The sequence below is a fragment of the Macadamia integrifolia genome, chromosome 14, assembly GCF_013358625.1.
Source record: "Macadamia integrifolia cultivar HAES 741 chromosome 14, SCU_Mint_v3, whole genome shotgun sequence".
NCBI classification, from domain to species: domain Eukaryota; kingdom Viridiplantae; phylum Streptophyta; class Magnoliopsida; order Proteales; family Proteaceae; genus Macadamia; species Macadamia integrifolia.
This window is the reverse complement of record NC_056570.1, coordinates 15558428-15570937: the sequence shown is the minus strand read 5'-3', so window position 1 is coordinate 15570937 and position 12510 is coordinate 15558428.

The following is a 12510-nucleotide window of genomic DNA, read 5'->3' as shown; positions in this document are numbered from 1 at the left end:
TCGATAATTTTGATACGTGCTGGGATTTAGGTGTAAGGTGTCAGATCACTTACCATCTGGGGTTAGAAGGTACGAATCCCCACTATTTGGACTGGTAAGCAATGCACGAATATGTGGAGTCATCCCTTCCCCTTTAGCAATGGGAGGTCACGACCCAAAACCCAACTATACTTCTTAACTCTAGTCCGAGACCTATCATAACAGTTCAAATTAGATCAGGTCAGGGAACGGGTGTAACATTCCCCCCACCTTATAAGAATTTTGTCCTCGAAATTGAACATATCTGGTAGATCAAACAATCCAAGATACTACTTCATCATCTCATCTTCCCGCTCCCAGGATGCTTCCTGTTCTATGTGGTTCATCCATTTCACTTTGACGAAGGAAACAGTTCGGTTGTGGAGAACATGGTCTGTTCAGTCAATAATTTTCTCTGGATAATCCACATAGGCAAGGTCCTCATCCAACTCGCGGGGTATTTAAGTCAAGATGTGAGTGGGTCTGGAATGTACTTCCTCAACTTGGATACATGGAAGACATCATGTGTACCCTCCAACTCTGGTGGTAGATCTATCCTATAAGCTACAAGTCCAATCCTTTCTAGCACATCATACGGTCCCATAAACCTCGGACTAAGCTTTTCCTCCAACTCCAAATTCCAGATGCCTTCTCCTGACATCTACATAGCTCTTCTGCCTAGACTGAGCTGCCTTAATCCTCTCTCTGATCACATTCACCTTCTCACTAGTAGTCTGTATTAAGTCTGGACCTAGAATTTGCCGCTCACCAATCTCATCCCAATAGAGTGGAGTTTGGCACTTTCTGCCATACTGTGTTTTAAATGGGGACATTTCGATGGTGCCTGGTAACTGTTGTTGTAAGAAAACTCAATAAGGGAAATGTGCTCATCCCAAATGTAACTTATATCCAAGGCACATGCTCGAAGTAGGTCCTCCAATGTCTAGATAGTCTTTTTCGACTGACCATTGGTCTATGGGTGAAATGCATTGCTAAAGTTCAGTTGTGTGCCCATAGCCTTCTGCACATATGTTCAGAACTTGGAAGTGAATCTTGGAGAAATGATGCTAACTGGTACACCATACAACCAGATGATGTTGTCAATATACAACTTGGCTAACTTGTCCATAGAAAATGTGACCTTGATTAGGATAAAGTGAGTTACGTTGGTTAAGCAGTCCACAACTACCCAAATGGCATCGATACCCTTCTATGTGCGGGGGAGGCCTATGACAAAGTCCATGACAATATTTTTCCATTTCTACACTGGAATAGGTAGTGACTGCAATAAACCATGGGGCCTTTGTCTTTCAGCCTTGACTTGCTGGCATTTGAGGAATCTAGACACCTGTGTGGCCACATCATTCTTCATTCCCTTCCACCAGTAGGAACCCTTGAGGTCCTTATACATTTTGGTACTGCTGAGGTGAATGGAGTACGAAGAGTTGTGTGCCTCTCTCAAAACTGTCTCTCAAATCACCATCACTAGGCACCCATAACCTCCCTTTGAACTTGAGAATCCCGCCTTCAATTACTGAGAAATACAGGTCCTTCTGGGTTCCTTCCTTGCATTTTATTATCATTTTCTGCAGCTCTGCATTAGTACCCTGAGCTGTAGTGATCCTATCCCCCAGACTAGGTTGTACCACCAATGTCGATAGTAACAAGGTGACACCTTCCATTAGTAGCTCCAAATCCAGCTTCTTGGCCTCCTCTATAAGATGCTCATTGGTGGTTAGTCATGCAAGGGTCAGTGATTGGGACTTTCGACTAAGTGCATCAGCTACCACATTGGCCTTTCCTAGGTGACAGTGGATAGTATAGTCATAGTCCTTCATCAACTCCAACCAATTCCTCTGTCTCATGTTAAGCTCCCTTTGGGTGAAGAAGTACTTGAGGCTCTTATGGTCACGGTAAATCTCACTCTCCTCACCATACAAGTAGTGTCTCCAAATTTTTAGTGCAAAAATCACTGTTGCCAACTCCAAATCATGGGTGGGGTCTTCTCATAATCCTTCAACTGGGATGAATAAGTAATGAATTTCTCATGCTGCATCAATACACAACCCAATCCCAGCTTGGAGGCTTCACTATACACAACCATACCACTTGTACCAATCGAAATAGTTAAAACTAGAGCTAATACCAAATCTTTGCCTTAGCTCCTTGAAGCTCTTTTCACAAGCATCAGACCACTCAAATTTCAGACCCTTCCATGTGAGTCGGGTCGTTAGGGTACCAATACGGGAGAAGTTTTCAATAAACCTCCTATAGTATCCGACCAATCCCAGAAAAATAAATATGTCTGGCACACTCTTAGAAATCTTCCATTCTAGGACTATCTTCACCTTGCCTAGGTCAACCTCTATGCCCTTGTCTGAAATAATGTGGCCTAGGAATGCCACCTATGACAACCAGAACTCGCATTTGCTAAACTTAGCATAGAGTTGCTTCTCTCTCAAACGTTCAGTAGTAACCTCAGTTGAACATCATGTTCCTCTGCACTCTTAGAGTAAATCAAGATGTCATCAATTAATACAATCAAAAACTTGTCTAAGACATCCTAGAATACCCGGTTCATCAAATCCATAAATGCAGCTGATGCATTGGTCAACCCAAATGACATCACCAAGAACTCCTAATGTCCATATCTCGATCTAAAGGCCATCTTGCTGACATCATTATCCTTGATCCTGAGCTGGTGGTAGCCCGATCTAAGGTCAATCTTGGAGAATACCTCGGCACCTTGCAACTGATCAAACAAGTCATCTATTCTTGGAAAAGGATACCAGTTCTTGATAGTTAGCTTGTTAAGCTCCCGGTAATCAATGCACAGCCTCATACTTTTGTCTTTCTTCTTGACGAACAGTACCGGTGCTCCCCATAGAGACACACTAGGTCCAATGAATCCCTTCTTTAGAAGATCTTAAATTTTCACCTGTAATTCTTTCGACTCTGTGGGGGCCATACGGTAAGAGGCTTTTGACACTGGTGCCAAGCTGGGGAGCAGATCTATAGCAAACTTTGTCTCTCAGTCCGGGGTAAATCTGTCAAGTCATCCAGAAATATATTGGAAAATTCTCTCACCATATCTAGCTCAGTTAATGGCCTAATCTCTATCTCAGTATCCATCACAGATGCTAAATAGCCTTAACATCCTTTATCTAGTAGTTTCTTCATCTAGAGTGCTGATATGATAACCTTCTTGGATTTCTTGGGCTTATCCCCTCAGAAGACAAACTCATCCTCATCACGAGGTCTGAAAATGATCACCTTTTTGGCACATAGCACACTGGCTCTGTATGTGGACAACCAATCTATCACTAGAATCATGTCAAAGTTGATCATATCCAACTTGATCAAGTGAGCATTCAACTCATGTCCACCTATGGTCACTGAACAAGGCTCATGTACATAGTTCAGACCTATTATAATTCTTGTAGGGGTACTCACTGCCAAATACTGAGTCAATCTTTTCGGTGGAATCTCCATTTTCTTTGCAAATACCAGTGACACAAATGAATGCGAGGCTCCTGAGTCAAATAACACATGTGCAAGCAATAATGATAGCAATAAAGTACCTGTCACTATACCAGGTGCAGCCTTTGCATCTTTAGCGGTCATGGCAAACACACTTCCCTATGGTCTTTGGCCCTATGGGGGCTATACTGGTCTGGTGGCTGTGTAGATCTGTTGGTGCCTAGGTGGAAAAGTGTAGGGTGCATCACCCGGCCTCCTGTGGGGGCAAGTCCTTGCTAGGTGGCCTGGCTGATCACAATGGAGACACATCGGGCTCGACCCTACAGACTGAGAGATGGCACTTGAATGGGAGGACTGAGAAGTCTAGCTAGCCTCAGGCTTCCTGAACTATATTGGAGTTGGGTTGATATAAGCCACTCGAAAGGGTTTGTTATCTCCCCTGGAGTCAGTAGAGCCTATAGGCCTCTTTCTCGTTCCCTGCTGGGTCGAGAAGTTATCTCTATGCCGATCTTCAATAGATTTGGCTACTTGGATCACCTCGGCATAAGTCTGTAGTTTCAACCCAACTATGGTTGACCCAATACCTGGCCTCAACCCTTTCTCAAACTTCTTGGCCTTAGCCCCATCACCTCAGAGATGCTCATGAGCAAAATGGAATAGCTTCTCAAAGAGTTGCTGATACTCAAGCATAGACTGGGACCTTTGCACCAATTGGGAGAAATCACTCTCTCCTATCCCAGAAGCTTTTTGGAAAATAGTTCTCAAGGAATGCCCTTTTGAAGTCTACACAAGTGGGGTTTTGGTTATTGGCCCTCAGAATGGGTTCAGTGGTACTCCACCAATCATCAACGTCATTTTACAGTTGGTAACCCGCACATAGAATCTTCTGCTCATCGATGCAGCCCATTAGCCTAAACACCATTTCCATGCCACCAATCCATCTTGATGGATACAATGGATCTTGGCCCACCTTGGAGAAATATGGGGGCCTAAGCCTCTAAAATTTCCCCATCATCTTTGTTAGGTCCGTCCAACCCTCTACGTGTGCCTAAGCTTGTTCTGGTGCCTGGTCTTGTACATGCCCATGTACATTCTGTTGCCCTTGCCCATGCACTTGCCCTTGTGCCCCACCGAATGTTTGAAGAGTGGCCAAGCCAGTGGGTACTGGGATGGGTGCCGATAGAGTAGGGGGTGCGGGCGGTGCATTACACTCTTCCATTACCTTTTAGTTCCGATTATCGATCCCAACCATGAATTGGTTTTGTCTTTCCTCAACTTCCTACATCATATTATTCATGATCGAGGAAAAATCATAAGCGGTAAGCACCGACAGAGCCAAGGTGCATTTCGAGGTCTACCCAGATTCCGCATTGGGGAAGTGGGAGGTGATGCACGTAACTGAGATCGGGCCGGGTGTTCCGACATGACATGACTCCTGTGGAGGAATTTGATTAGTTCACATGCATAGACAAGGTTGCATATAATAGGAACACATGCATACATTGTGGGTCCCACATATATACACAAAAGCAAATTTAGGGTTAAAGCATGCATAAGTTGGATCCACCAAATATCGGGATCCGATCGCACGTATATCAAGAAGAGTTCCTTAAATCCGAAACAATTAAATAATAAAGACCTGGAAATAAGAAGAAAAAAAATTATTCCCAAAAATGTGTTCACTAGAAACAGGGGTGTTTTCCACTGGAAATAGGGCCGTTCCACCAGAAATATCAGTGTTGTTTCTGATAGGACTGGAAGAGGCTGATTTTGGGATTTTTAGCTCACCAGAAACAATCATTGGATCCAGGTCCCGTGTTTGCAGTGGGTTGTTTCTGGTGGACCTAACATCTCTATTTAAGACTCGGGTTTGGGGTTTCTTTTGCAAAACCCTATTCCAACTTGTGGAGAAGAAGAGGAAATAGCAAAAGAAGGTTCCCCAACCCATTCTCCACCTTTCACTTGCGATCTCACGACCGATTTGCACTGCCTATGCATCTAAGATGTGATTTTCTCCTTCTCTGACCTAGATTTAGAGATTCTTCTCTGTGGAACTTGCTTTTCCTCTCTAACTTAGGCTTTGCTCTCTTAATCCTTAGGAATACTATTGAAACCATGACTGGTTGTCGTGTTCATACCATTTACATTATTGCACAAGAGGAACAAGTCGTTCCCAAAGAGGCACAGTACAACCCATTATTGTTTTGCTCTGTGGCCTAACAAGACCATTGGGAGAACTTTGAATACCGTAATGTGGATCCAGGAACGTACATGAGGATGAGAGACTTTCAACAGTTCTACCATCGCCAACACTTCAAGGCGATTCGATGGTATTGTATCTTGAAATCCAACAAGAGTTACTACCCACGACTAGTGAGGTTGTTCTACTCCAACCTCCATTGCGTGAACCAAGGCACTGAAGAGATGTGGATCACCTCTTATGTGAAGGGGGTCAATATTTCCTTCGACATGAGGCAACTGGCTAACATCCTAATGGTTGACAACATAGGAGAACTGGTATACTGTCCTCCTCGGACTCTAGCCTATGAGTTCCAAAATCCTGATGTTCTTCAAGAGATAAACAACATGCTTACCAAGGCTGCCTTTGGATAGGATCGCATCGCCAACTACTGAGCTACCCCAAAATTTGTTTCTAGGGTAGTTCAGCTGAACATCCACCCCACATGTGGACACTATGATGAGGTGTCTTGTAAGCCTACGTGACATACTGCAAGTACATGGTGGTGCAGGTTCACCTTCCCAACCTACTAATGTGGACCATGGTGACTCGGTCCGAGGGAGGGGCACGCAGAGCTAGGAACTTATGCTACAGAAGGATTTTAACTGATGTGTTCTTTCACATTGGGGTAGACCTAGAAGGTGAGGGATAACTGATGTGTTCTTTCACATTGGGGTAGACCTAGAAGGTGAGGGATACTTGGGAGATGACGTCATAGACTTCAACCAAGACTCCATGAGAAAGATGACCCTAGACATAAGTGAGGTATCACCTATTGAGGCTGAGGATGATTAGCCAATGGAGGTAGAGGGTCAGCTAGGTGTCGAAGCTGCAGTTATTGGAGGAGGTGCAGTGGGGGATGCTGGTGGAGTTGGTGGTGGTGTTGGTGATGTTGGTGATGTTGAAAGAGGGGTTGATGGGGTTGGTGGTGTTCCACCACTTAACCCACGGACTATGGGTTCCACAGTTGCTTCCACTTCTCATGGCACCAGAGGTGCGAGGCCTTATGGTCTCAATGATGTGATGGCCCGCCTGGTCACCTCCACAGAATTGCTAGGGAGGATGGACAACCAGCTTGAGGGCATAGACAGAAATTATTGTCTTATGGACAATAGGGTGGCCTCTCTTGAGGCACAGATGCAGGCGATGGTCTTCCACCTTGCCATATCGGTGCCACCTCCAAGAGTACATGGCCAAAACCAAAGCCAATCTCAAGGCCAAGGACAGCACCAGTAGCAGTAGGATCAGTAGGAGTAGTGGCTTGTTTTGCCACTGTAGCCTTCTGATTTCCTTCAATTTATGCTTTCTTTTGAGATTTTATGTTCTAGTTGTTTGTTGGATTTTACTTTCTGTCACTTGCTTATGTTGTTTGAATTTCCTAGGCTTAGGCTAGTTAGGATTTTCAGCTTTCTGCCTTTTATTTTTATGAAAATGGTATAAGCTCAGGTAATTAAGCTCTTTATTTAATGAAACGGTTTTAACACCTATGCTTGTCCCCTAGTTGTGTAAATTCTATTATTGTTGCCTTTAATATTTTTATTTAAATCTTAATTTCCCCAAGTCATGGTTTGGTTGAGATTGTGAGTTAAGGCAGAGCATTGTGCTCTGATACTAAGCTGTCACACCCCACTTCCAATAGACCCAACTTACCGTATAGGACTACTAGTGGTGTGAGTTAGACACGTACCTGTCTTACGAACACACCAAGATCTCTGATCATAGTACCTTAACATTTCACAATCTCACATCACAAACCAACCAAAAGCAGCGGAGTTAAAGTATAATAACGGAGTCATCAATAAAATGGGGAAAAAATCTAATGGTAATATAATATCCATAACCAAGTTAGTTTGTTACAATTTATCCAAGACTTATAAACATTAATTCCAAAATATACCATCCACAGTCTATGTCAAAAAGATCAAAAGTATGTTGCACATCTCACGGTGCAACATAAGCACGGTCCTGATCATGCTCCTTTGCTTCTGGTGTCCACCAGTTTCTCACAACGTACTCCAACCTGGAGGATAATGGGTCGCACGCCATCGGCACAATGGTACCTACATCATCATCTAAAAAGGAGTGTATACGTGGGGTGAGCTTTCCAACTTGCTCAGTGAGGGGTGTGGTTCATGTACATCCAAGCATTGCAATCACATAAGTAATTTATGATGCATGATTACAGAAATTAAACACATAGTCCATGATACTCGGGATGAAATTCATTTATTTTATTATTCTCCTAACAATACAAACTAAGTCTGGTAAATGCTACTACGGCACAGTAGGTTGTATCCCTCGTCTCAAAACTACCATCAACTATGCAGGGGCATAAACCTAAGCCATGATTAGAAGCCTTTCGGTCCCCGTATGTCACGGCATCGGTACCAATCATCGGCCATACCAGATAAGTTCTCGCCTCCGATAACAATCACATCATACCGTGGGTGTGGCATTCCAGAAAGGCACATCAAACATACCACAAATGGGTTATCCAACACCCCCTGTTGGCAAGGGTTCAAAGCATCGGGAGTGATACCTAACCATAAATAATGTACCTACCTTCATACTGATGCAGTTAGTATGAATTACACGATATCGGGAATATATCGGCCACAAAGTGTAATCCACCTCCAAGTATAGTCCCGGGGTACACGATACCGATAACACCTCGGCCACAAAGTGTAACCCGTGACTGTTTATCTAATCTGGCATGCATAATAACAGTTGAGTATGGACTATGCAACATCGGTATGTCCATCGACCACGAAGCGTATCATTTCCAAATGTAGTTCTGGAGTACACAATAACAGTAAACATCGGCCACAAAGTGTAATCCATGACTATAACTAATTCTAATGCACATAATCAATGCATGAATGCAATAGGCATATGGAAATTATGGTTCCGGTACCACCTCGGCCACATCGGATCCCGCCATACATATCTATAAACATTTCATATCATATTCATAAAAAGTAACATATGATAGAACATCGTCATCATGTGAACAATATAATTAAACATGTAAATCTAAACATGGGAGAAAATTCTAAATAAATAAGCATTCCCAAAATAAAAGCAACTATCCCTCACCTTGATTAGGCTCGTGCAGACTAGGGTTCAAGCATAGCATGGCCATCGATCGCCCGATTTAATTTTGGCCTTGGGGTATATGCGCATCACTGCCCTAGGCACAAAGGTAACCAAACATCAATACATGTTGGTAATATCAAGAGGGGCCCATATGGGTCACCCCAAAAGGGTATAGGCAAAGTCCCACAGTGACAGTAACGTTACCGGAAACACCCACCGAAAACAGACACTGTCCACCAAAAATATCAATGCTATTTTCGGTGGACATCACAGAGAGCACCGAAGGCTTGGGTGGTTACTAGAAGCAGCCCACTAGAAGCAAACCCAGTGTTTTTGATGGCTTATTTTCGTTAGCAGTACAAAACTATCCAAGTGAATTACGGCTTTCTGGCTCAGGCCCGATCATCAGGATTTGTTCCGTGGAGTTTGTAGGGGATGCACCTAGCATCACTATGAGCTGATAAAATCCTAATTCCACTGAGCCATTTTGGAGACACATTGATTGAACAATTGACACCCTAGGTGGTCATATAGTCAATCTTGTTGCCAAAGCTCATCGAACTTGTTTTGAGCTCGGCAATGGCACCGGGGAGGTGAAACACACAATCCATGAGCTCAACATGGTTTGTGGCCCAATATTACTCCTATACCTAGCTTTACTTAGGTCAAAATGAAGAGAGAGAGTAGTAGAAGAGGATGCACTAACCTCCGGTAGAGATTCCAAAAACTAGGCAGGCAGCCGGCACCAAGGTGAGTCCTTCCCTTCCTCTTCTTCTACTTCTTCCTCATCCTTCCTCTTCTTTTCTCCTCTCCCACATTTTTGCACAAGTGAGAAATAATGAAATGAATCCTCATTTCCACTTATAAGGTAAAACATGCCTTAGGGTCTATTTTCGTTTGGCTCTAATCGAGTCCGAATGGGTTAATCCAACTTTGGGGATTGTGGACCCGACTACTTCGGTCCATAGATTGTTCATGTTAAGAGGAAGGTATGGGGGAGGATTTGGGATCATTCAGGGCTATCCACAATGTAGGTGGTGGGACCCATGGGCTTTGAAACCCAACCAGTAGCCTGATTGGTCACTGAAAATAGTCATCGGATTCAGGCCTTGGCTGTTTCTGTTGGCATTTTTCCTGTGGTCAAGACAGTCTGCTATCTTGATTGCTTGCTATCTACCAACTGGTTTCACACGGATACTTACCCTTGGTCATGCTCATTGTCTTTTGGAAATTTGGATGCGTTATAGGATTTAGATGTAGGGTGTCGGGTCACTTACTGTCTGGGGTCGGAAGGTAAGAATTCCCTCCCGTTGGACTGGCAAGCGATGCATGAAAATGTGTGGTCATCCCTTCCCCTTTGGCAATGGGTGGCCATGAACCAAAACCTGACTGTACTTCTAATCTCTAGTCTGAGACCTATCACAATAGTTCAAATTAGATTGGGTCAGGGCAAGGGTGTAACATTTCCCTCAACTTACAATAATTTCTTCCTCGAAGTTGAACATAACTGGTAGATCAAACAATCTAGGATACTGCTTCATCATCTCATCTTCCCGCTCCCAAGATGCTTCCTATTCTGGGTGGTTTTTCCATTTCACTTTGACGAAGAAAATGGTGAGGTTGCGGAGAACATGGTCCTTTTGATCAATAATTTTCTTTGGATACTCAACATAGGCAAGGTCCTTATCCAACTCACGGGGTATCTAAGTCAAGACGTGAGTGGGGTTGGGAATATACTTCCTCAACATGGATACATGGAAGAAATCATGTGTACCCTCCAACTCTGATGGTAGAACTATCCTGTAAGCTACCAGTCCAATCCTTTTCAGCACAGCTTATGGTCCCATAAACCTTGGACTAAGCTTTCCCTTCTTATCGAACCGCATTACCCCTTTAACTGAGGAGATTCGCAAGAAGACTTTGTCTCCAACTCCAAATTCCAGATGCTTTCTCCTGACATCTGCATAACTCTTTTTCCTGGACTGAGTTGCCTTAATCCTCTCTCTGATCACATTCACCTTCTCACTGGTAGCCTATCAAATCTAGACCCAAAATATACCGCTCACCAATCTCATCCCAATAGAGTGAAGTCCGGCACTTTTTTCCATATTATGCTTCAAATGGGGACATTTCTATCATGTCCTGGTATGTGTTCTTATAGGAAAACTCAATAATGGAAATATGCTCATCCCAATTGTAACTCTTATCCAAGGCACACACTCAAAGTAGGTCCTCCAATGTCTGGATAGTCCTTTTCGACTGATCATCGGTCTGTGGGTGAAATACTGTGCTAAAGTTCAGTTGTGTACCCATAGCCTTCTGCACACATGTTCAAAACTTGGAAGTGAATCTGGGGTCTTGATCAGAAATTATGCTGACCAGTATACCATGCAATTGGATGATATTGTCAATATACAACTTGGCTAACTTGTCCATAGAAAATGTGGCTTTGATTGGGATAAAGTGAGCTACCTCGGTCAAGCGGTCCACAACTACCCAAATGCCATCCATACCCTTCTGAGTGCGGGGTAGGCCTGTGACGAAGTCCATGGTAATATTTTCCCATTTCCACTTTAGAATAGGTAGTGACTGCAATAAACCATGGGGCATTTATTTTTTTGCCTTAACTTTCTAGCATGTGAGGAATCTAAACACATGTGTGGCCACACCATTCTTCATTCCCTTCCACCAGTAGGACCTTTTGAGGTCCTTATACATTTTGGTGTTGCCGAGGTGAATGGAGTACGGAGAGCTGTGTGCCTCTCTCAAAACTATGTCTCTCAAATCACCATCACTAGGCACACATAACCTCCCTTTGAACTTGAGAATCCCACCTTCAGTTACCAAAAAATCTGGGTCCTTCTAGGTTCCTTCCTTGCATTCAATTATCAGCTTCTGCAGCTCTAAATCAATACCCTGAGCTATAGTGATCCTATCCACTGGACTAGGTTGTACCACCAATGCTGATAGTGACAAGGTGACACCTTCCACTAGTAGCTCCAAATCTAGCTTCCTGGGCTCCCCTATGAGATGCTCATTGGTGGTCAGTGATGCAAGAGTTAGTGACTGGGACTTGCGACTAAGTGCATCAGCTACCACATTGGCCTTTCCTGGGTGATAGTGGATAGTACAATTGTAGTCCTTCATCAACTCCAACCAACACCTTTATCTTATGTTGAGCTCCTTTTGGGTGAAAAAGTACTTGAGGCTCTTATGGTCACTGTAAATCTTCTCACCATGCAAGTAGTGTCTCAAAATTTTTAGTACAAAAATCACTACTCCCAACTCTAAATCATGGGTGGGGTAGTTCTTCTCTTAATCCTTTAACTGGTGGGATGCATAAGCAAAGACTTTCCTATGCTACATCAATACACAACCCAATTCCAACTTAGAGGCATCGCTATACACAACCAAACCACCTGTACTGATCGGAACAGTTAATACTGGAGCTGATACCAATCTTTGCCTTAGCTCCTTAAAGCTCTTTTCACGAACATCAAACCACTCAAATTTCACACCCTTCCTTGTGAGTCGGGTCATTGGGGTTGCAATGCGGAAGATGTTCTCAATAAACCTCCTGTAGTATCCAGGCAATCCCAGAAAACTACGTATGTCTGCCACACTCTTGGGAATCTCCCTTGCTATGACTGCCTTTGTCATGCCCCATTCACATAGAA